The sequence below is a fragment of the Sceloporus undulatus genome, chromosome 7 (genome assembly GCF_019175285.1).
Source record: "Sceloporus undulatus isolate JIND9_A2432 ecotype Alabama chromosome 7, SceUnd_v1.1, whole genome shotgun sequence".
In the NCBI taxonomy this organism is placed as follows: Eukaryota; Metazoa; Chordata; class Lepidosauria; order Squamata; family Phrynosomatidae; genus Sceloporus; species Sceloporus undulatus.
The window spans coordinates 43,927,222-43,952,681 of record NC_056528.1 but is presented as its reverse complement, the minus strand read 5'-3'; the positions used below and the strand labels follow the sequence as shown (position 1 = coordinate 43,952,681).

Here is a 25,460-nt window from a genome sequence, read left to right as displayed (position 1 = left end):
TCAAAGATATAGCTGTGTTAGACTGTGGAATCAGTATATAGAGAGATCTTGTTGCACCTTTGAAACTAACTGAAAGAAGTTGGCAGCATGAGCTTTCATACGAAAGCTCATGCTGCCAACTTCTTTCAGTTAGTCTCAAAGGTGCTACAAGTTCTCTCTACATACTGATTGCCAGTCTAGATTATATCCGACCAGATATCTATCTTGTCCTATGGCCACCTTATTTGGCTGGTGACGTCTTTCTTTCTTGTCAATGAATAAGTGGCTCTTCTATACATTCACCAGTGCTGCCCCTACCACTCTCACACACTGTCTCTTCCTGCACCCACCTTCTTCCTCCCTCTCTCACATTCACAACGCATGGTCAGAGCATGGTCTTCCCTCTTTGAGACCTAGATATTCAGGGGCTGCCATACTGGCTGCATGCCCACATGCAGATTGATGTGCACAAGTACAGCACAGGAGCACTGGGACAGTAGCATCAGTGTAGAGTCCCAAAGGCCAGGCTACCAGGGAGCAGGTAAAATATAGTAATGGGTAAGCAGATTGGCTGGTGAGGTGAAATCCTCTTGCTGCATATTGGCTGCTATTAGCATTATCTTTCACTTTATTTATATCTCAGCCCTTTCCCCCAAAATAGGGACTCAAGGCAGCTTACAATTTAAAACCAAGTCCAATATAGCTAAAAAGATGCAACTTCTCTCCAGCTCGGGTGCTTTTCCCCGCCACCCTTTTAAGGTCAGCCAACTAATGCCTACATAGGAAAGTGAGGCTCAAGTCAATGAAGCCAAGATGCAGCTGGTAACAAAAGCTGTCTGAGCAATAGAAGGGGAGGGAGAAAGGAGGCAGTGAGACGATTGATTTCTGTTAGCTAGTTTGACCTTGAAGAAGCACCGAGATCAAGAACTATGTGCCCTTGATAGCTAAAAGCTAGGGCTAAATTTGGTGCTTCTCCCCTCAAAGAAAAAGCAGCCAGCCCAGATTCCTTGAAAGGGTCTTAAGCCTTCAGGCTAGGATGAGAATAAGGAAAGGAGACAGGGATGTTGTTAGGCACTTGAATGGTTTAGGAGCCCAGGTCCATAAGACATATTTTGTATAATGTTTGCATCTGCCAAAGTATGGCTGAGATCCTGCACTATGCCTGATGGCATTCTGCAGAATGAAGGCAGTTTGACACAGCTTTAACTGCCATGGCTCCATCCTATGGAATCCTTGGATTATGGTTTGTTGTGACACCAGAGCTCTCTGACAGAGAAAGCTAAATAACTCACAGAACTACCAATACCATTGTACCATGTCAGTTAAAGCAATGTCAAATTGCATCAATCTGGCAATCTACATGCAGCCACAGAGTCGTGTGGCAATTGTACATTAGTGAACTGCAACACTGTGTAACCGAATGCGCAAACAAATGTGAACTGCACAACGGCAATGTGAAATGTAAAATACACAATGTGCATCTGCATGAGCGCTTACAAGAGCACTACAGGTGCTTCTGTGACCTTCAACAGAATACAAATGTCCACATCAGACAAAAATGTAGGGCAACGTGGACACCTGGAAGTCACCAGCAGGATGCATTCATGGCTGGCAATATTAACATGCATGGGGATGAATTTCATGCCTCCTAGATCAGACAGCTATGAAAGAACTATAGACGGGCCTTTAATACGCCCCCGTCATGTGCTAGGGGTTGGCCGAGGACCTAGCATCCATACCGGCCTCACCCCTAGCACGTGACAGGGCGTAAAGATGGCGGCGCCCTATACACACGGGCGGCACCATCTTTATGTGCTGGACGCGTTGCATCTGCACGTGTCGCCCTGGAAATGACGCCGCAAATGCGCCCCTTGCGCTTTGTGCCGCCTCTTCCAGGGCCTGAGAAGGAGCACGATTTCCACGCTCCTTCTCGGCAGCATCCAGGAGCCGTGCCGTTTAAAGGCTGCGGCTCCTGGATGGTGCAGGTGGCGGCGGCAGCAGACCACCGCAATTCGGCGGTCTGTAACGCACCAAGATCTTTAAAAGTAAAGATATACAACTGAATGCTAAAATCAGAATCGCCCAAGCCATAGTAGTCCCCATCATTATGTACAGGTACAAGAGATGGACAGTGAAGAAAGCAGACAAGAAGAAAATCAACTCATTTCAGATGTGCTGGAGAAGAGTGTGAAGGATACCATGGATGGGCAAAAAGACGAACAACTGGGTCCTTGAACAGATCAAGCTTGAACTCTCCCTGGAAGCCAAGATGATCAAACTGAGGCTGTTGTACTTTGGACACATCCCAAGAAGGCATGAATCATTAGAAAAGACAATGATGTTAGGAAAGGAAGAGGACAGAAGGAAGAGAGGAAGGCCACATCTGGATTCAATCAGAGAGGTCATGGGAATCAATTTGCAGGAGCCTAGCAGAGCAGTGAAGGACAGGCGTCTTGGAGATGTCTAATCCACAAGTTTGTCATGAGTCGGGATCAACGCAAGAGCAGTGACAACAAACACCACATCCCAACACAGTTGTACACCATGCTTCCACTGAGTACTGCCAACAACCAAAGGCACACTGGCAAACCAATCTACCTCTGGTTACCCAAACCTGATTTTTACACTAAAACTAGACACTGTGGGAGTGGGTGCCCTGCCTGAGAAGACAATACCATTTCCCAGGGTTTTCCAAGAAGTAAGGTTATTTTCTGAAACAAGACACTCACTCCTGGAATTCCTTGTTTTAATACAAAAAACGGAACTTTTTGGCATGCTGTGCTCCTAGCACTGCCAAAATACAGCACTTATGCTGTGCATTCAAGGATTGTGGAGGTTACATGTGTTTCCCACCTCTAACATACATTATCCACACAGGAATACATCTTGGGCTCTAGAGAAGTGATTCAGGAAGCCTTACAACACAGATCTAGCAACACCAGACCTAGCAAATCTGGAGCTTAATTTGAACCCTAGGCAGATGCTAGCATTTTATTCTCAGTGCCTGAGCATAAAGATTTAATTTTCTTCACCAAAATCACTATAGGAAGCATTTGGAGGGCAAGAGATGCCTTGGCAGTCTTTCCTACCAATGGATTCTTGTTGTTATAATGGTTTTATAAAACCTTCAGACCAAGGGCATACGGCTCAGAAGTGCCCAGGAACTAATTTCCTGAATTGTGACAAGGGCCACTGTGGTACATTTCAGAGGTATTTCTTACTATTGTAACATTTTCTTCTTAGCCCATCCTGTTACACAGCCTGGGCGTAAAGCTGTCAAGCAACTTTGCAAGATCCCCAGACCATTTCTGGTTCCCCTCCTTGTAGCTGTCAGCTGTTTAGATCCTCTCTATGAGAGAGTAAACAGAAAGAAGAACCAAGAGAAGGAGCATTTAGGATGACACACCTTGCCTCCCTCCTTCACCATCCAGGTCTCTTGAAGGCTGCCTCCATACTACAGAAATAATCCAGGTTGACACCACTTTGCCATGGTTGAATGCTATGGCATTCTAGGAACTGTAGTTCTGTGAGACATTTAGCTGTCTCTGTCAGAGAGCTGTGCTACAACAAATTACAGTTCCCAGGATCCCATTTCACAGAGTCATGGGAAGTGGTGTCAACCTGGATTATTTCTGCAGTGCAGATGCAGCCCTAGAGATGGAAAGGACTGGGCCCAAATGAATGAATAGTGGTATCAACAGCAAAGTGGGTACATACACCCCACTCAAGCTTCCCTAAGGAGCTCTCAAATCTCCCTCTGATGGTTGCAGAATTCTGGAAGCTGTTGTCCAAAACAGTAACTTTCCAAAGCTCTACATCCATCCTTTCCTCTTTCTTAACCACAATTCTCAACAGTCCCATCTCCTCCTCTGCTTCTAGATTCAGGACTTTAGTCCACAAAAGCTTTGTCCATAATAAACATGTACACCTCAGTTCACATCAGGCCTGAACTCATATTAGAAAACGAGATGGCTAAGGTTGCATCTGCACTGGAGAATTAAAGCTGCTTGACACCGCTTTAACTGCCACGGCTCAATGTTATGGAATTCTGGGATTTGCAGTTTCATGAAATTTTTAGATTTCTCTGTCAGAGAGGTCTGGTGCCACAACAAACTACAAATTCTGGGGATCCAATAGAATGGATCCATGATTGCTAAAGCAGTGTCAAACTGCATTAATTCTGCAGTGTGACAGCACTCAGCTGAGATTATTGTACTTTGGACATCTCATGAGACTCATTGAAAAAAGGCAATAATGTTTGGTAAGGTGGGAGGCAATGGGAAAAGAGGAAGGCCACATTACAGATTGATTGATTCAGTCAAGAAAGCCAAAGCCCTGAGTATGCAAAACCTGAGCAAAGGTACTGATGACCAGAGCACTTGGATGTCTTTCCTTCCTAGTGTGACCATAAGTGGAAGCCAACTCAATGGCAAATAACAACAATAACAAAGTCTCCTTTGATTGTTTTACAGTGACAGATGACCACTTGCTGTCTCTTTATGATTCAGCAGTTCAACTTCTGTACCTTCATGCACATGCACATATATGCTCATGCACATCGACTCATCTCTATTCCTTCTCACCAAGGAGGCAGCAAAATGCACACAAGGCTTTCACTCTTCCAGGAATTCACAGCAGTAAAGAACAACTGGGCTGCACAGAGTAGTTAGTTACAACAGACTAGAAGAAACTGCTGCCAGCTCCACTTTTCTACATCTGGGAAGTGCAAAAGGAAGAGTGGCAGAGATGTAGCAGTACATGAATTCTCTAACCTTCTTCTCCAGTCCACTTTCAATGGGACTCCAGTGCTCCCAAAATCAAAGCCAGCCCTATAATTCCACGTCCTTCAACTTTTCACAGATGAAAACCAGGACATATGATGTGGCCAAGCAGCATCAGAGTGTGATTAAGAGGGCAAAGTTATTAATGAGGAAAAGCATACAATGCCAGGAGATGCTGCAGCAGTTTGCTTTTGCCTGAACCTACTGGGAAGGGTAAGCCTCAGAGGATGGCAACAAATCATGCCATGAAAACCCCATGATAGGGTCACCATAAGTTGGAAATGACTTACAGGCACACAACAACAGCAACAACCATGCACACATTCCAATGTAGAAGGATTTCAATGAACAGAGAAGACAACCAGCTTAGTGTAAGGGGAGAAACACCATAAAAAGGTTGTCAGGTCAGGAGCATCCCAGGCCTGTTGAGCTTGTCCTTCCTTCTATATATATTACATTTCAACAAATGGTGAACAAGATTTATATGGGCATTCTCATGTCTTTGTTCCTGCAGTGGAAGACTTGAACCACTGCCGCAGGCTAAAGTTGCAAAGGACTGTTTCCTTACATCAGCTTCTAATGTAGATTTTGAGACTATATTGAATGTTGAATATTTCTTGTCTACATCCTGCCCCAAGTTAGTGGGCTACATTTCATCACAGCTACCTGGAAGGTGAAACATGCTATTTTTTCAAGTCGAGTGGGCAAGCCCAGTGGACTCAATGGGGGATATTCTTGAGTAGACACATCTAGGTTTGCCGTGTTGGTGTGAGATTCAGTCCAGCAGCAAGGCCCAGTTGGAAGAAAGCTGCAAGAACATAACTGCAAGAACTAGTCCATGGCACATGTCTGCACTTGAGTTCAAAATCACAGTGTTAAAAGTCCAACAGGTCACTGCCATGAGCAGTTGAGCTGAAGCTTTAAATCACTTCTTCAGAAGGAGAGTTGCAATGCTCAAGTTGCTGAAAGCCAACACAATCCACTAGGCTGTGTTTTACATCTGTGCCCGTCATTCTGTTTTTGGATTTCATTTCCCATAGTCTCCTACCATTGGGTATATTGGGTATACTGGCCATGGCTGATGGAACAGCCAGTCCAGCAACAGTTGGAGAGCCACAGTCATCTTCCCCTGCCTTTGCCTAATCCAGCTTTCCCTTCTCACACCTTTCTGATAAAAACCCCTTGTCGTCCAATATTTCTTAGGGAAAGATGGTGGGAACAAGGGAGAGGGCCTTCATGGTGGCTGCTCCCAGACTTAAGAACTCCGTCCCAAGGGAGGCCCACATGGCCCCATCCTTGTTCTCCTGTGAGCGAATTAAAACATTTTTGTGCCTTTTGGCTTTTAAAAACTGAATGGAATGGTCTTTTCATGGTGTGTTGCCTTGTTTTATGGGTTGTACACTCTTTTGATTAATTTTAACGCTTTAAACTTTATACATTGTTTAATTGACTTTTAAATAACTGTTCCATTATTATTATTTTTACTCAAGTTAAATGTACAGTTTTAAAATCTGTATTGTTTTAAAAAAATATGTTGTACGCCACCTTGAGTCCCACTGTTGGGAGAAAGGTGGGTTTAGGGAAAACAATATTGTTGAGGATTCGAGAGAATTACCAGGGAAAGGGTTATCTTTCCAAAAGCTGGTTCTTTCCTATCAGCAACTTTTAAGACCAAAAAAAAAAGACAGATTTGATCTGCAAAAATTCTAATAAAAATTTAGGAAATTACTATTTTTAATGAGTGGAAAGGCATTTGCTGAACATGGGTACAATTCTTCTACTGTGAGATGATGTTCCCTGGGAATCCCCATTTTCCTGTAAATCAGAAAGACAGATTTTACTATAAGTGGACATCTCCAGTTCCTCTTGACATAGGTTTTCAGTTACCTGTACACCTGTTAGGAAGGGACCATCACAGGCACATCCTTCCACATAGAAAATCCCAGGTTAACCTCCGACTTCTCCAGGACGGGAAGCAGAAGAATGTTCACAATTTGTGGTCAAGTTGTGTAGATCAACCAAAGGCCGGAGGGGGTGGGAATGATGCCAGGTTGAGGAATGCAAGCCGTTGTAGACAATGCTGGGCTAAAATGGACCAATGAATTGACAGCCAAAGTAAGCCTCCTATGTTCCAGACACAAAGACCGCCAGTTATTATTTTTTTAAAACTTGCCCCAGTAAGCCAAGTTTTGTCCAGATGGCCTTTAGGACCCAGCAAGATTCTCCAGCACCGAACAGAACTGGGGGACAGAGAAAGAGAGAGAGAGAGAGAGGATTGAATGACAATAAATTGTTTGCCATTCTGGATGCGATGAAGCCGGCAATAGGGACTGAAATAGATACTGCAGTAAAAGGAAAGAGGGAAGAAGGAAGAGGGTGAATAGAAGGGAGTTGGCAGGCACATCATCTGGGAATGGAAGCCACGGCAGAGCAAGCCATTGAGAATGATGCTAAAAGCAGTCCTGACAGATAAATGGATGGATGGATGGATGGAGCTCTGTTGAAGAGGCAGACACAGACCTTCATATAGACCAACCATGATCCCAAACATCAGATAGTGGGAAGTGATGGGGACACCTAAGGACTTGACTTGAGCCAATGGTCTATCTCAAAAAATGGTGTCCAGGACCAAAATATATTGCCAGTGATGCCAGAATGTGTATAGCGATTGCTCCTGGCCTGTGTTAATAATGTAATTGCCATTTTTAAAATCCTATTTCGCTTGCATCTCAACTCCTCTGATGCACCACATGCACTTGGAGGGCTATTAGTGTACCTATCTGGGGAAGCAATCCACAAAAGCCCATGCTAAAATACATCACTTCGTTTTTAACGTATCACAAGGCTAGGCTGTTTGGCTGGTATGGACGAACGCAGCTACCACTTTCAGCATGTCCAAACATAAAAGTAGAGTATCACAGCACATTCTCTACTATGATTTGTTAAATCCACCCTATCTTACAACACAGATTATGCACAAGGGGCTTCCAGACAAGTTTAAACCCCTGTGTCCCTCCTCTCCCTACAAGAGATTATAAACCATTTGCATTGTGTACTTTATTTTTAAAGGCTGGGCCGACTTTAAAAAGGGAAGGAGGATGAAATCCAATATAAAAATGCACTCATGTTCCCATAGATGTAAACGGAAAAATCAAACAGCTTACTCTTATTGTCCTTACACTTGGTAGAAAATGGGGAAGGAGGAAAGATTTCTCTGCTAAGGTGACATATCAACCTAAACAAAGGCCACTCAGAAAAGTCACCCACCTATTAGCCACCTTTTATATTGAACCCCTTCCCAATTTTATCACATAAACTTTTGCTGGTTGTCCAGCTGCTCATTCAAGAATATCCAGGTAATATTTTACATCAGCAGAAGAGCTGATCTAGTAAATGGATGCAGGCTTTTGATCTACACAGGATATTTCTATTTTGACCAGCCTACCTCCACTAAGAGCCTTTCAAATGTGAAGCACAACTCACATTATAGTTTTTTGTGGGTTATTCGGGCTATGTGGCTGTGTTGCAGGAAAGTTTATTCCTGATATTTCGCCGGCCTTTGTGCCTGGCATCTTCAGAGATTGCTGGAATGGAAGTAGCAATCCATGCCAGCATTCCCTGAAGATGCCAGCCACAGATGCCAGCGAAATGTCAGGAATAAACTCTTCGAGAACACGGCCACATAGCCCCAAAAACCCACAAAAAACTATGGGTGCTGGCCGTGAAAGCCTTCAACTTCACAACTCCCATTATCCTCAGTAAGCATGACCCATGGTGGTTGAGGATGACTGGAGTTGGCTGACATGGAGAGGTGTTTTTTCCCTGCAACAAGGAATTTGGGAGTATGTACTACTCAGATATAGACAGACAGGAACCTAAAATGTAAAACATTTCTCCCTATTTCAAATACATGGAATGATTTTTTTTTAAATACCCCCCCAGATTCAAGAAGCGAACCATCTTTCTTTCTTAACAGCATCTTCTTGACTACCGTATTGGTTCCATTTAAAAGGGTGTGGCCCAATGGAAACGAATTTGGATACTTTTGATCTTGATTGCATCTTGCAGCTGCGGATCAATGAATGTTGGTGTAGCACCGGCTAAGAGCACTAACTACACGCTGGAAAAGCTCTCAATCAAATCCTGTCTCAGTCACAAACTCACCAGGGCTGTAAGCCTATGTATATTTAATAGGCGTGAGCGCCAACAAATACGGCCGGCTTTTCTCCAGAGCAAGGCTGGACAGGATCGTGCGGGAAGCGTTCAAAAGGAAACCGTGGCCTATTCTTTGTCTCAGCGCTCATCTGCAATATGAGGTAATACACCTTGCCTACCTTGCAGGGCTGTTGCAAGGATCTAGCAGTGCTGTGTGCATCATGGATTTGGAATGCATTATAGAAATGCACACCTAGGGTTGTTAATATGCACAGGCAGCAAATTCCCTGACCTTTGCTAAGAAGGAAATGTCTTTCAGTCAACTGAAGATTAACAATCTCTCTCCGTGCCTTGCCTTATTACTTTATCCTTCTCCAAAATCCACATCATGGCCTTTGCCCACAGGATCAAAATTCTCCACTATATTACCGTTCACGAACCTCCCTGCATCCCACAAACCGCTTTCGCCTCATTTCATCATGGCCCACGGTGGATCTACCCAACCCATCCATCTGTCATATCTCCAGCCACCATTCCAAGCCTTTGTAAGAGGATCGTGCCTTTCCAAATGCCTCAAGAATCTAGAAGTTTGCCCATCTCATTTTTAAAAGTTAGGAAAACTCCATACCTTCCTCTTTCCTGACTCAAACAATGTCTCCAGGCGGCTGCATGGAATGGCAAAGGTGGACACTACCCTAATCCTCAGATCGCCTTAAGCTACCAACAAACACCACAATCCCCAAACTTGTCCTCCCTTTTCCATGGCACTCCCCAAGGTTATTTGCTTGTCCAAAAAAAAAAAAAAAAAAGGAGGGACACTTCATTCACCGAAAAATTGAAAGAAGACCATTGCAGAATTGGCTCAATGGTCCATTGAGTTTGGAGGCACTCAGCCCAGGGCCTGCCAGATGCTACTGAGTTGTATATCACAACAGACACAACAGTAAAGGCGGATGGGAGCTGCAATCCAACAACAGCTGGAGGACCACAACTTGTCTGCCCTGGTCTAGTTCAATATTTTCTTCCAAGTGGGCAGTCAAACAAAACAATCCTTGGAAGCTCTCGTGCCTCTGAGCTGCCCATTTTCTTTGCCTTTCAGCATTGAGGTTTCCGTTGGCCAATGACAGTAACATCTATTATCCCCAGATAGTGGATCATAGATGCGTCATCCATGCCTTCAAAAGTCACACTTACACACTCTTTTTAAAAGGGCGGTTGTACCAAGGGTGCCGCCAGGGCAAGGAAAAATTAGTTTGAAGGAAGAGAATACCAGGTTTATTCAAAAGGAAATGATTGTGCCATGCTGCACTGCACTCTGGATAGAAAATAGACCTGGATTTGCTGGTAGATCAGTGGACAGCAATGACATCTAACACCCAATTTTTTGTATCACTCTCAACAAGGCAAGGCTTCCAACCGTACTTCAGAAATGAACAAAAGTTAGGATACCCAAAAATGGGGTTTTCTATAGAAGAACTGTAAGGTTCAGGACCTTGTCAAAACTACACATCCCAAATCAACTCTTTGATGGGATTTCTGTCCCAGCTGCCTCCCAAAAGGGGGGACTCAAGGCGGCTTGCGCCGAGGGATAAACCCAAAACCGAAACATCCCTTACAAAAGCTTAACATGTGATTCAATAATGAATAGGTGAGTTTTATATGTGTCTCAATGTAACTCATATTGAAACAGAAGTTAAAGAAAAGCATCGTTCAAAAAGAAATATCAAAACAGCACACCTAGATAAGTACCGTTCAGCCCCCGCCACAAAGAATCACAAGGGATGGAGCCAGTGCCTTGGGAAAGTGGTGTCAAACTGCGTTATTTCTACAGTGTAGATGCACCCGAAGGAGACCAAGATCTCCAATCCAGGCTAGGAAATGGACACAAAAAGGGGATAAGAAAACCAGAGAAAGAAGAAGATGGGGGTCACCCATTCCCCAGACATTACTCTGAAGACCCCCCCAAAGAGCCCCCCCCCTTATAACCTTGTAAGATATAAGAAGATCCAGCCCTAGAGTTTACAAAAAAAGACCTCGTAGTAGTGGCTTGAGGCTGGGGACCTGTGTCCTTGGAAACCTTGGCCCAGTCACACTCTCTCAGCCTCTGAGGAAGAAAAGAAAGACGAAAGGACCTCCTCTTTGGAAACCTTGTCAAGAAAACTCCACGAAGTCGGTTGCAGCCACACTGCAGAAACGATCCGGTCTGTCACCGCTTGGACTGCTCTGGCTCAGGGCAGGTTTACTATCTCCCTAAACTACAAATCTCGGGACCCCAGAGCATTGCGCCAGAGATCGGCTGAAGCGGTATCACCCCGGATCCTTCCTGCAGTGCGGATGCAGCCACAAGAAACATCCATTCCTGCCTCCCAGCGCCCTGCCTCGCCCCATAAGAGCCCCCAAAAGCCTGCCCAGGAGGAGCTGGGATGATGGGGAGGCAAGGAGTGGCATGGAGCAAAAGCCTCCCCAGACCTCGATCCCTTCTTCGCCTCCAGCCGAAGAGTCCTGGGTTCGAATCCTGGCTCAGTCCCTGAAGAAACCACGAAGAAACCTCGATGGAGGCTCCACCGAGGGAAGAGGCGATGCCCACCTGGTTGGGAAGGATGCCCTCCTGGGCCAGGATGCCATCCTCAGCCTCTCTCCTTCTTCTCCCTTGGAGGCAGCTCCAGCTCGGCTAGCCCTGCTCCATCCCAAGCCCTGAGGCTGCGTCTACACGGAGAGCGATGCCGCTCCAGCGCCAGCAGAAGGGGAAGCCTGCCTCCAAAGGGGCGGCGCCGCTGGAGCTGCCTCTGCCTCTCTTTTTGTGAATGGAGCCCGAGAGTGAATGGAGGGAGGGGGCGGGGAAAGGAGTGTAGCCCCGCCCCCTTTGGCCCCGCCCTCCCCGCCTTCCAAATTAAAATAGGTTAACTTCGTTGGGCTGCAGATCATAGAATCATTATAGCATCCTAGAGTTGGAAGAATCCAACTCCATTCTGCCATGCAGGAACTCTCCCTCAAAGCCTCCCCATTGACACATGGCCACCCAGCCTCTGCTTAAAGGCCTCCAAGGAAGGAGACTCCAACACTTTTCAAGGGAGTGTCTTCCCCTCTTGAACAGCCCTTACTCTCAGGAGGTTCCTCCTAATGCTGAGCTGGAATCTCTTTTCTTGTAACTCTGGATCCATTGCTCTGTGTCTCTGGAGCAGCAGAACAAAAGCTCCCTCCCTCCTCAATATGACGTCTCTTCTAATATTTAAGCAGGGCTCTCATATCACCTCTTTGCCTTCTCTTCTCCAGGCTAAACATCCCCAGGCCACAGATCATTTTTTAATTGTAGTTTTATCAATTTTAAGAATAGTGACCAAAGATAAGTTTTGAAACATACTAATAAGTCTTCTAAAGCCAGATCTTCAACACAATGCTAGCCTTTATGATTCATGGCAACCCTAAGGCGGCCCTGGCACAGGGTTTCCTTCACAGAAAGGAGTTTGCCCTTGCTTTCCTCTGAAGCTGAGAGAATGTAACTTGCCAAAGGTCACCCAGCAGGTTTCCATGGTCGAGCAAGAATTCGAACCCTGGTCTTGTCAGCGTCCCAGTCCAACAATCTACTATGCCATGCGCATGGGACTGCATGCCTTTAAAGGCAGTCTTTGCTCTCCAGCACCATTGTTGCTGAAATGCCAGGTGTGGAAGATAGACACATCACAGGGTCCTTTGGTCCTGACTGGCATTGACCTTTCTGTCCTTTAAGACGTTGTCTCCCCAAAAGCCACTTCCCCAAGCTCTACACTTTCAATACTGGCTACCTAGGGAAGATGAGAGCAATATTCATACCCATAATCTGCCTTTTTTCCTGCTGAAAGCAAGAAGCCTATTCAAGCTCTTCTCTGGAGGTGCTTTCACATCTGACAGCTTTGAGAAATCAAACATCCATTCAAGCCAATGCATGCTTCATTTTAGCATTTATAGACCACTTGTAAATACCAAGACAGTGCAAATAATCCAGAATAAATATTGTGGTGGTATTGTGATGCTATAGTTTTTTGTGGGGTTGGAGGGATATGTGGCCATGTTCTAGAAGAGTTTGTTCCTGACATTTTGCTAGCATCTGTGGCTGGCATCTTCTCTGAAGATGGCCACATATCCCCCCAACCCCACAAAAAACTATGCATGCCAGCCATGAAAGCCTTCGACCTCACAACATTGTGATGATATATTTGTCAGACCAACCAAAAGGCACAAAATACATTGAGCAAGCCTTTGAATCTCACTGCCTTCTTCGTCGGGCAAAGATGCTTTTAAAAACACACAGGGAAAGCAAAGTAACAATTTTTTTCCACTACATGATTTTTTACCATCTTTGATTAAGAATCTGCCTTGAAAGCTGTGCCTTTCGGTTGGCTTAATAAAAGCATCACTGCAGTGTATTGGTTGGATTTTAAGTTTAAAAACACTGAAGATCCCTTTTCTCTCCCCTTCCTTTTAAAAAAGAAACTTTTCCTGCTTTCTGTTATATGAATGTAGCCTCATTTGGTCAGAGCATATATTTCGTCATGGAAAGGATCAGAACATCACTTCTGGTTTGGGACAAATCACAAGGTATGTTCTATAAGGATTCAGAGATGCACAAAAAGAGGTGAATGCAGCTTTTGACCCTGCATGGTTCCTCACCTGAGCTTAAAAGGATGATAGTTAAATGACAGTATTACTAACGTGACCAAAATAAAATAATGTTATTATAATACTTGTACTGTTCTTTCCTTTCTTTCTTTTTGGAAGGTTTAAATCATTTCCCTAACAGTCTTCTGAAGCGGTGAGTTGAGCTGATTTTTGACCTTTGGATTTTTAGCAATTTCCTTTGCTCTGTTTTCATTTTATTTTTGAAAATGCTTTTTTTAAAAAAGGAAAAAGGCAAAGCAGCTAATTTTGGAGCCAAGAATCCTCCTTAGCTCCAAGTTTCCTTGTCAGACTAACAAAGGGAAGGGAGAGCTTAGAGCTATTTCCGAGATCCATTAGCGCTCTGCTCTCGCTCGCTCGCTTTCCTTCCCTTCCCCTCCATTTACCTTCCAGCTCTGGTTCTGTCTTTGCAATCCAATAATTAACTGCCATGAATCAGCCCAAATGCTCTGAGCTGGGGGAGGGAATGGAGGGTGGCATGTACACATCTGGGGTGGTCATCTTGTTCCGTCACTTCCACCCTGCGCATAGAAAATGTTGGTGTGATTAATTTGGAACAAAGTCTGCCCTTTTAAAAGCTCTGAAACTTTGGATGATTTGCAATAGACTTGGAAAAGGACTGAAGCAAGAGTCCGTTGTTGTTAACTGCCCTTGAGTTGATCTCGACTCATAGCAACCCTATGGATGAGACATCTCCAAGACCCTCAGTCATCCACTGCTCTGCTTAATTCCTGCAACCCCATAAAACCTCCTTAATAGAGTCCATCCATCTGGCATGTGCCCTTCCTCTCTTCCTACTTTCCTCCACCTTTCCCTGCATTATTGTCTTTTCCAATGAGTCCCTCCTTCTCATGATGTGTCCAAAATATGAAAGCCTCAGTTTTGTCATCTTGGCTTCCAGGGAGGCTTCCAGCTTGATCTACTCTAGAACCCATTTGTTTGTCCTTTTGGCTATCCATGGGATCCTCAGCACTCTTCTCCAGCACCACATGTGTAAATTGACAGCGCTTTATAAATAAAGGTTAATAATAATAATAATAATAATCTCAAATGCATTGATTTTCTTCCATCTTCTTTCTTAACTGTCCAGCTTTCACATCCATACATGCTAATAGGGAATATGATGGCTTGTATGATTCTAACTTTTGGGCTCAGTTGTATATCTTTGTGTTATAGAATCTTTTCTAGTTCTTTCATGGCCACCCTCACCATTCGCAATCTTCTTCTGATTTCCTGACTGCAGTCTCCATTTCTATCCATGTTTGATCCCAGATATGGGCATTCTTTTACTATTTCTATTTCCTCATTGTCTAGGTTGAACTTGTAAAGGTCCTTGGTGGCCATTATTTTTGTTTTCTTTATGTCCAACATTAAGCCTGCCTTGACACTTTCTTCTTTGACCTTTCTTAGTAGCTGTTCCAGGTTTGTGAGGCTTTCTGCTAGGAGAAGCAAGAGTACACAGCTGCCAACTATGCCAGTAGGACAGAGATAGTCATCCTGATTAATCCTTTGCTGTCCCACTTTTTCAACTACTTTTAAAATGTCCCAGTTTCTCTCCCCTCTGCCCACTTTCTCCTCTGTCCTCGTGTTGTGTGTGTTCATGTGTGTTGTGTGCCTTCAAGCCATTTCCGACTTATAGCAGCCCTAAGGTAAGCCTATGATGGGGGTTTTTTGGCAAGATTTTTTCAGAAGGGGTTTGCCATTGTCTTCCCCTGAGGCTGAGAGAATGTGACTTGGCCAATGTCACCAGCGGGTTTCTTGGCCTAGTGGGGAATCAAAAACTGCATGGTAAGAGCTTTGAGCATGTGAACAGCTTGTTCAGGTGCAGGCTGGCATAAAGTGCCAGTCTGTACAACCCCTTAGTCACTTAGTTCTAACCATTAACCCACCACATCCCATTGGTTTCAATGCCAGCACTTAAATGTGGTGCCAGAATGGAAATCTGCCCAGAACAGCTAGTCAACCCTATTTTGGACCAACCATGGTTTTCAAGCTATCTTTAAAAGCAGCCTCATGTCCAAAGCCATCTTCCAAACTAGTTGACATTATTTGATTTGGTTTTGCTTTAAAATGGGACTATGTTCTCAAAGAGTTGTCTGCATTATTGCTGCTGGGATGGAACTAGCAATCGCTCCTTGCAAAAAGTTTTCTGAACCCCGGACAAGGAGGAAAGTCTGGTCTTGTAGACAGTCTCCCCATGCCAGTCTGGCCCTCCTTGACTTGTGTCTGCTGCCTGCTGGAGGAGCAGCTGTGAAGCCCTTCATCCAAAGTCAAGATGCCCATGATGAATTTCCTTATGCTAAGCAGTTGAAAATCATAGATCCTCTCAGTGTTGCCAGTAGGTCCAGTGTTCAAATGCAACACGTGCAGGCATGAATGGATGGGAGGAAGTTGGCATGAAAATGCCCACCCTTCCCCCTGATCACAGGGTAGGCCTGGGATTTGGCAAGCACTGAGCAGCACCAACACCAGCAACCCCAACATTTAGTTCTTGGCTGCAAATGTTAAGAATAAGAGCATCTGGAAAACTGAGGAAGGCAAGTCCCTGTGAAAGTCAGAAGCTCCTAGAATAGGGGTGTGAGAGCATCCTGCCAGTCCAAGAATTGAAGGGGGAGAGATAGGACCACAGGAACATCTGCTGACACTGTTTTCACAGCTGACATCATAGCTGGGGCTAAATATAGCCATTTGGGCCTTCTTGCCTGTTAAGCTTTAATAAACCTCTCTGCTCTGGATCACACTTCCCTGCTTTTCCTTCCATCTTCTCACTCTTTTTCCCCACGAAAGTACACACGCACATGTTCCTTTGATTCCTCTTTGACTGTGAGAGAGGTCAGTGTGGGGTGGCATTTGTTGGACTAGAACCTATAACTTCGTTTTCCCAGGTTCTAATCTTTCCCAGGCAATGGATGAGTTTGGGGGCAATCACACTCTCTCAAACTGAACTAACTTGCAGGATTGTAATGAAGATAAAAGTGAAAAGAAGAAACCCATGCACACTGTTTGAGCTCATGGGGGGGGGGAGGATGGGGTACAAATGCAACAAATTCTTATGCTATGTGAGCCAGGTGTCACATCCCAGTGCTGGAAAAATCCAAAGGATAACTGCAATATTGTGAATTAAATTCACAAAAATTACCCACCCCACCATCACAAAAAAGGTTACTCTCCTTCTGAGGCTGGCCAAAGAAAGAGGAACAGTGGCATTTCTAGTGTGGGTTTAGAGAAAGAGGCTTCCACTGATAGCCTGCTTTGTCTCATATTGAAGAAACAAAGCATTTGAGTAGGCTGCCCTATATTTCCTACCCTGCCTTCAGATATGTTAAAGAATGCTGTGCTATCATCAGTTTTAAAGAAAGATTAAATAGCTGCTCCAGCCAGCTTTTGAACATAGAATGGAAAGAGTATCATCTTTCATCTGTTCTTCATTTTAGGTAGCAAGATATCTTGGGCCAGCCTTGGCTTTAACCCCCCGACATTAGCCTACCCATTTGCCAGCATGTAATTCTTGCTCCCTATGGCTACTATGCTAGTGATTACGTATAAGAACGTGTTGTAACTTTATTAATATCAGACAAGTTGGAGAGGGCTCAGAGAAGGGCAACCAAGATGATAAAAGGCATGGAGAACAAAGCATATGAGGAAAGGTTGCGGGAGCTGGGCATATATCAGCTTGGTGAAGAGAAGATTGAGAGGTGATATGATATTACCCTTCAAACACTTCAAGGGCTGTCATAGAGAAGAAGGTGCAGACTTTTTCTCTGCTGCACCAGAAGATAGGACCAGGTCTAGTGGTTTTAAGTTACAGTAGGGTAGATTTCAATTGAACACTAGAAGGAACTTCTTGACAGAAGGAGTGGTTGAGCAAGAGGGCCAATTGCTTAAAGAGGTGGTTGGGTTTCTTTCTCTGGATGTCCTCAAAAAATAGCTGGAGAGCTACCAGCTGGGGATGCTCTCACTGGAGTTCCTGCAATGAGCAGGGAGTTGGACTCTGTAGCCTTTGGGGTCCCATCCAATTCTATGATTATTATAGCAACAACCAAGATGACACTCATGTCCTGTTTAAAGGTAGTAAGAGCCTAGATGAGTGCATCTATGGTCCAAGAGAATATCCAGAGATAAAATCAAGCAAGCCTAAGTTTGTACACAGAAAGTCATCAAGAGCGAAAGCATGTCCGAAGAAGTCCACGGCTGAAGCACAAGAAGCAATCTGAGCATAACCAAAGTCCAATGCCAATGTGGGTGTGTGGGGTTCCCCAAAGAGAACAAGTGCAAAAGTAAGCCAAAGTCCAGGAAGCAATCAAACAAGGATGATCAAATAAAACCACTTGGAGATCTTTGGGGCGACTATTTACAACAAAGGAATTCCCTTGGCTATTCTAATTTATAGCTGGATATAAACCAGCAAAGATGGCCTGATTTCCTCAGTGTGTTCCTTTTAAGACCAGGCAAGGCTTTTCCTGCCTTTTTGTGTGAGTTGTTTCAGTCTACAGTGCTCAGACAGATGATGGTCAGTATCTGGCTCTTGGTCTGCAGAACGTAGAGTGAATGGTTAGGGTTTTCTTCTGATCGATCCAGATGGAGGCTTGCAGCCTTCTCTGGCTACAAGAAACTGCTATTGGGGTTGCCCTCTTCCTTGTCCTCATTGAACATCCCTAGATTAAGGAATGACAACCAAGTGGTGAACAATGTTTGGATTCCTCACACCTCTGGACCGTAAGGTGTTCCTGGACAACATGAGAAAGCTTCAGTCTGCAGTTTTAGATGGAACGGAACAGTGTGAGCCTTTACAGGTCTACTCAGAAATAAGCCCCATTCGGTAGAACTGAACTAGCTCCCATGTAGAAAATAGTGAGAATTTATTATTATTATTATTATTATTATACAGTTTAATAAGTTTGGCTTGTTAAGAATTTACAAAGATTAGCAGATTTCTTCCTACCTGTGATGGGAAAAAAATGAGATTTTTGAAAAATCGAACATGGGAGAAATTTGAGACAGATTTGTTTCTGCAGGTTTTTCAATGCTAAACTCTTAAAAATCTGGCTTCAAATCCCTTGCATTCAATGAGACAAGTGTTAAATCAGGGTCACCACTTTAATAGTGGCATAGGCTCCGACATTTCACAGATGAAAAATGGGACACATGTGGCCAAGCAACGTCAGATTACAATATATGGCAAAAGTTACTTGGGGAAGTATACCCAAGCTAGGATCGGCTGCAGCCATTTGCCTTTGCCTGAGCCTGCTAGGAAGGGTGAGATTTCACCTGCTCTCCACTCCTCTCCTCTCTGCTGAGTTCACTCAGTGCAAACTACTTTTGTTTTTGAAGAGTTTCCCAAGATTAGGAAAACAGCGAAGCCTCCTTTCTCCAGCCACAAATAGGCAAGTGATCGCAGGGTAGAAGAGAGGGGAGGACATTGAAGAGGCTCAGCAGCTTCTGACCTACAATTGCCAAGTAAGCTTCAAAAAGCATTTGCCAAACCTAAAATGTGCTGAGGAGATGAGTGCAGGCTGAAAGGAAGTCAAGGAAGCTGTGGTTGGGTGGATAGCGGCCAAGAAATTCCCCAGCATTGTGGATGAAGGAGCAAGAAGCAAAGATTTGCAAGCTTGTTTCCTCTGGTCGTTGAGTCCCAGCACCCACAGTGCTGGATTGGGCCCTTCAGGCTAAAGAGGGGAAGCATTTGTCTTGTAGAAGGCATTGGAATTTATCACACGGGACGGGAGGCTCTCGATTTCGAACGAGAAGATAGTGAGGTCAATTCGGAAATTCACGCAATTACGTGATTACTTATCACACCTTAAATTCTCTGTAATGGCCTCCCCGAAGGCGGCCCAGATTCTGTGCAAAGTAAGCCATCACATCAGTGGGTTCCTAATTGCGAATTGGCACCCTTGCACATGCTCAGTGAAACTCCAGATGACTGGAGCATAGCATATTTAGGCGAGTGACAGAGAGGAACCAAGGAACCCTACAATTTACAAAAGAGGTTGGGGGGCGGGAAGAATGGTTGAAAGAACTTGTGCTATTCACATTAAAATGAACATATATTCACTCTTGTCACGTTAAAACATGAATATAATGGTTATCCAATAGCTCCCAGTCTATGCCTCTTCATTAGCAGGCAGCATCCCCCCTTCAGCAATGCTGAAGGACAAGCAGAAGCAAAATTGAAGCGGAATTGCAGCATGGCTTCATGAGAAACCCCCCTTCCAGATTTGGGGGGGGGGGGAACCAGGGCCAAAGTAGACATGTACATCACATCAAACAACAGCTCACTGAGTGCGAAGTTGCCTAGGAATAGGGTTTGTGACTTCGCTAGTTCACCGAATTTACTTAACTGTGGATTGATGCATGATTGCGTTCGGAGTGCATTTGGACTGCCAGCGATCGTGTGTGGTAACCTTTCACACAATAACATGAATATGCATGAATGCGTTCAGGATGTCACTGGATTATACTTCCAATTTCAGTCGTGTCATATCTTCCACTGAAGGCCAGTTTCTCCCGAATGTCTCAAATTCAACATTTTATTCATTTGGTTTATTACATTTCTAACACACCTTTTCTCCAGAAACCCCTGCATTCCAAATTAAAAAGACCTTAGGTATTAGTATTAACTTAGTATTACTGTTGTAATACTAAGGCCCCCTCTCTTATCTTCACAACAACACTGTAGTTGCAGTGTTGTGCAGTTGTAGTCAAACTTTTTATCCTTGTACCCCCCCCCTTTTTTTTCATCCACATGCAGACATCGCACATCATTTTTTCTTCTTGTTGTTGTGTGCCTCCAAGTCACTTCCAACTTAAGGCGAACCTAAGTTGAACCTATCATGGGGTTTTGTTTAATTAGTGCACATATTTTCATTTGTGCATTCATATTTGAAAATTTTAAAAGGAAATAACATTGTTCAAATTAGAATGAAGAATAAAGATGAGGTACATAAATACATAAAGTATAGAAGAAAAGGTTACCATGGATTGAACATGGCATAACATAAGATCAACCGCAACAACTTTAAATTAGGAATAAGATCCGTAGACCTTTTTAAATTGATGGACAATAACTAATGGAATACATTGCACAAAATTGACAACTATATTAGATAATAGTTAAAACGTTGACAGAACACTGAAGCTGGAACTTACAAGTCGTTTTTTTAAAAAGATATGCAGTAATTGTTTGAAACCAAAGCAATTGTTTCTTTTAATAAGCGGAATATATATTACGTTTTTCTAAGGTCTAGTGAAGAGTATGTATCAAGCTAGCAGGGTTTTTTGGTCAGGAGTTATGTCAGGATGCCATCTTAATTAAGTAAATTCATAATTAATCTTAATGCATGTGTAAATTTTACACATACAAAAGTTTGGGAAGACAAGGAGGAGGGATCTGGGCCTTCAAGTCTCATGTCCTCCTTGAGCAAATCTCTTATCCCACTCCACCATTTAGGACCACTGCTGTAAAGTGCTGTAGAAATATTGAAAGGCAGTAGGGAAAATCAGCATGTGTTTTATAAACTATAGCAAAGGTTTTGACTGCATAGATGAAGAAATGCTATGGGATGCCCTTAAAGACATGGGAGCGCCAGTAGATCCAATAGTTCTGATGAGGAATCTGTACTCAGGACAAGAAGCTACTGTCAGAACAGAATGTGGAGAAACAGAATGGTTCCCAATTGGCAAAGGGGTCAGACAAGGCTGCATCTTATCACCCTACCTGTTCAACTTATATGCAGAACATACTGTAAGACAAGCATGCTTGGACATAGAAGAAGGAGTGAAAATAGAAGGAAGGAATATCAACAATCTAAGATATGCAGATGTCAATATAATATTAGTAGAAAATCTCCCAGACCTGGAACAACTGCTAAGGAAGATCAAAGAACAAAGTGCAAAGGCCAAACATAAAAAAAAAAATCCAAAAATAATGACCACAGAGAATCTATACAAATCCAACCTAGACAATGAGGAAATGGAAATTGTAAAGAGTTCTCATACCCAGAATCAGACATTGATAGGAATGGGGATCATAGCCAGGAAATTTGAAGAAGATTAAGACTGGGGAGAGTGACCATGAAAGAACTAGAGAAGATCCTAAAATGCAAAGATATACAGTTGAGAACAAAATTTCGAATCATACAAGCCCTATTACTATGGATGGATGTGAAAGCTGGACAGTTAAGAAAGAACATAGGAAGGAAATCAATTCATTGGAGATGTGGTGCTGGAGAAGAGTGCTGAGGTTACCATGGACAGCCCAAAACTCAAACAAGTGGGTCCTAGAGAAGATCAAGTAGAAATCTCTCTGGAAGCCAAGATGACAAAACTGAGGCTGTCATACTTTGGCCATATCATGAGAAGGCACAACTCACTGGAAAAAACAATAATGCTAGGAAAGGTGGAGGGAAGTAGAAAGAAAGGACGGCTGCATGCTAGATGGATGGACTCTATTAAGGAGGCCACAGATATGAGTTTGCAGGAACTAAGCAGAAGAGTGGAGGGCAGGGAGTCTGGGAGATGTCTCATCTATGGGTCGAGACCAACTTCAGGGCAGTTGATAACCAAAAAGGTTGTCAATGTGAAAATAGAAGAGGGCTCTTGCATGTTTAATGTTTGTCTAGAAAGAAGGCATTTCAGCAGATGTTGCTTGTTACCTGGATTGTGTGAAATTCTCTCTTCTACACAACTGTTAAAGATACAGGTCCTCTCCAATTTTCACTCCGCCAACCCTAAAAGGCAGTCCCTGACATAGGTTTGCAGTCTAACAGATAAACTATAAAAGGAAAAAGAAATGAAGGGAGGAGCCATTTTGGATTAGGATCATGGCAGCTGTGGTCTGAAGAATAGCAATTCAGGAAAGACTGAAGTTTATGTGTGCCTACAACCCCATGGTATTGCTTATACAGATTTAACAGGTTTACAAATGGAAATGATGTGGTAGAATCCTATACTTACTTAGACATGAGAAAGATGTGGGGTTTATAACAGTCTAAAACTTCACTGCTACTCTCCCTAGCTGATGCTTTTTCTATCTCATCCACCATCACCTCTCCAACTGACGCTTATGAACAGAATGCCCTGCTGAGACTTTCTCAACTTTTCCAACTTTCGTTAGGGAGGAAAAATCACAAGTTCTTATCACAGATATGAAAGCTGTACAATTTAAGACTGAGTCTATGTAGTGCATCCCTACCACGGTCACCTCTAAAAGCCTGAATAAAGCAAAGTGTTCAGCAAAATGTTCTCCTCTAGCCTCTCCAAGGTACCTGGGATGGAGGTACAATTCCCAGTCCTCATTAAGAGTTACCTTGAAGGTATTAATAGAGCAGCCTCACCTGCAGCCCTCCCTGTTCTACTCTATGGAAATGTTTCAGCTACTCTTCTTGACCAAGTTTGAAAAAGTTTCTTTTTAAACTGCAATTATCAGACACATCAGACAACAAGTATTGTTTCTCTTTAATCATTTTTGCCTCCTTTACTCTGATGTGGCTTGGCCACACTTGTTTCAATTACAAAATGTTGGAGGATGTGATGTGGGCTAGTTGGCGGTGGTGACAATTACATTTGCAACAAAAATAGGATTGTCAGATTTTGTACCTAGCATACGTTCCCGTGTTTTGGACAATATTTTATTTTTAAAATTTATATCCTATTTTTCCCCACAAATGGAAATCAAGGTAGTTTGCAATAAAACACAAAGAAAACTGAAAACTAAAATGAATGAAAAGCATAAATATTAAAAAAGGGGGGGAAATCAGTTAAAAAACAACAACAACAACAACAACAACACAGCACCCAGCCAGTTAAAAGCCCATTAGGCAGAAAAGAAGGCCATTTGCCAAAGTGTCTCTTAGATATTCAATAGGCAAAATCCACCCAGTATAAACGTCTATCGCAACATCATCAGACCAGGCACAATGGTATTGCAGTACTGAATTTCTGCCCATTGAGAAATGAAGGCACACCTGACCCTCTTCTTGGAGCATCATACCTGCTATGTCTGCAGCACAGTAGGAAGGAGAGAGGTCCTCTGTTTCTTACCATGGTGCTATTTGCAAATCAACAAAAGAGAGAGTAAAATATGTCTAAAATCTCCCTATGCTGATTTATGGAGAGCCATATTTGAGCACTGGACTACGACTCTGAAGACCGGGGTTCGATTCCCTTCTCCGCCATGAAAACCCTCCAGGTCACACTCTCTCAGCCTCAGAGGATGGCCTCCTCTGAACAAATCTTGCCAAGGAAACCTCATGATAGGTTTGCCTTAGGGTCGTCATAAGTAAGAAACAACTCAAAGGCAAACAACCCACACATACGTACTAATTTATAGTTGCAAATTTAATCATAATTAGTTTTCTGTAGAATGCAGCCACACAGCCTGAAAAACCCACAGAAAACTATGCATGCCAGCCGTGAAAGCCTTCGACTTCACATGTAAGAATCATTGCTAAAATGTCTATAGAAAATGCAGTATGTTTCCCATAGTGGACACAAGTCAGCTGTGTGCTTGACCAATCTGCAGTCCAATGGCTAAGGCAGCCACCAACTATTGCTTTCTCTGTTTACTGTTGGTTGTCTGTAAGCCAGAACTAGACTGAGCAGCCCTTTCAAGAGGAGACACTTTTGAAAAAAGGAGTCTCCTCTAGCCACAAAACTTGGAAAATTTGCTTTTCTGAACTATAATTCCCAGTTAGCAGACATGTTCTGGAATGGTATAGTTTAAAATAGTAACTTAGTCAAGCTCTGGAAGAAGAACAGATATCCCATGCTCTACTCTGCCGCAGAAAGTGGTGGAGTCTCCATCCTTGTAGGTCTTTAAACAGAGACTGGATGGCCCTCTGTCGGATATGCTTTGATTGACAGTTCCTGCATGGCAGGGGTTGGACTGGATGGCCCTTGTTGTCTCTTCCAACTCTATGATTTTATGATTCTCCAACTCTATGATTTTATTATTCTATGTCTTTTTAGGACAGCAAAAAGCATCTCACCCCTGCCTGCTCCTCTCCCTGCATTGCAAGAGAGAGAGAGGTGCTTCACCAGCAGAGTGTCCATTAGCTTGCCTTCTCTCTCTACCCAGTTGCTCCTACTTTTCTTTTCCCTCCCTTCAAGCCAGAGGCCTGGCTCCTGGCCAGCCAGCCATTTCCTGGTAATCTAATAGCTGCAGATGAACTGAAAATGCATTTCCTGCCAACCTGCATTTCCTGCTAGCCTGCTGTAACAAAAAAATTTATGTAACAGGGACGGAGAATATGCATCTGTAGCTAGGGTTGCATTGAAGTTTCCTGCAGCTGATGAGACTGGCTGCAAAGCTGAGGAAGGTGCACTGAGTTAGGGAGGGGGATTTACTATACTGGGCTGAAGGAGAGGCTGGCACTAGATAACAGGATTATAAATGCTTAATGTGCAGAATATGATGCAGCTCCCTTCACCACATCTTTCAATGCATGTCCTGTCTCTTGATCCTTGCCCTATGATGAAGTCAAAAACAGCACCAGTTTTGCCTGCTTGGCCTACCTCTTACCCATTCAGAATTGTTATAGATCATTGTATTCTTCAGATGTTTGGGCCATTCTCAGAAAGAAAGCAAAAAGCTGATGGCAGACAGAACTTTGTCCCATTTTTCTCGGCAGCAACAATAATCCAGAATGCTCAATACCATTCAGTCATTAGGGCAAAATCCTCAGATAAATTATCTGACAAGCAGGCAGACCAATTGAAACAATCCCTCTTCTACCTGTATTGGGTAGGCATTGGCTGTTTCCATTAAATGTAGAGAAATTTGAGTATAAAACATGCATCAAGAAACAAAATTTAAAAATGAACAAATATCACAATAATGTAGCATCTTTTATGTGTATGGTGTTTTGCAAAACACCTACAATCTGCAAACAG

At 43.6% G+C, this 25,460-nt stretch overlaps 1 protein-coding gene across 2 annotated transcripts in view; it reads right to left on the bottom strand.

Annotated features, from left to right (window-relative positions):
- The window catches only part of SPRY3 (sprouty RTK signaling antagonist 3), a 44,222-nt gene that overhangs the window by 5,846 nt on the left and 12,916 nt on the right, over positions 1-25,460 (bottom strand). The window contains exon 1 of one of the 2 annotated variants that reach the window (XM_042480377.1): positions 11,503-11,632. The exons of the other annotated variant lie outside the window; for it this stretch is intronic. The gene's annotated coding sequence lies outside the window, so the exon portion shown is untranslated. Of the gene's footprint in view, positions 1-11,502; positions 11,633-25,460 lie in introns of those variants that run through there. 2 annotated transcript variants of the gene reach the window in all.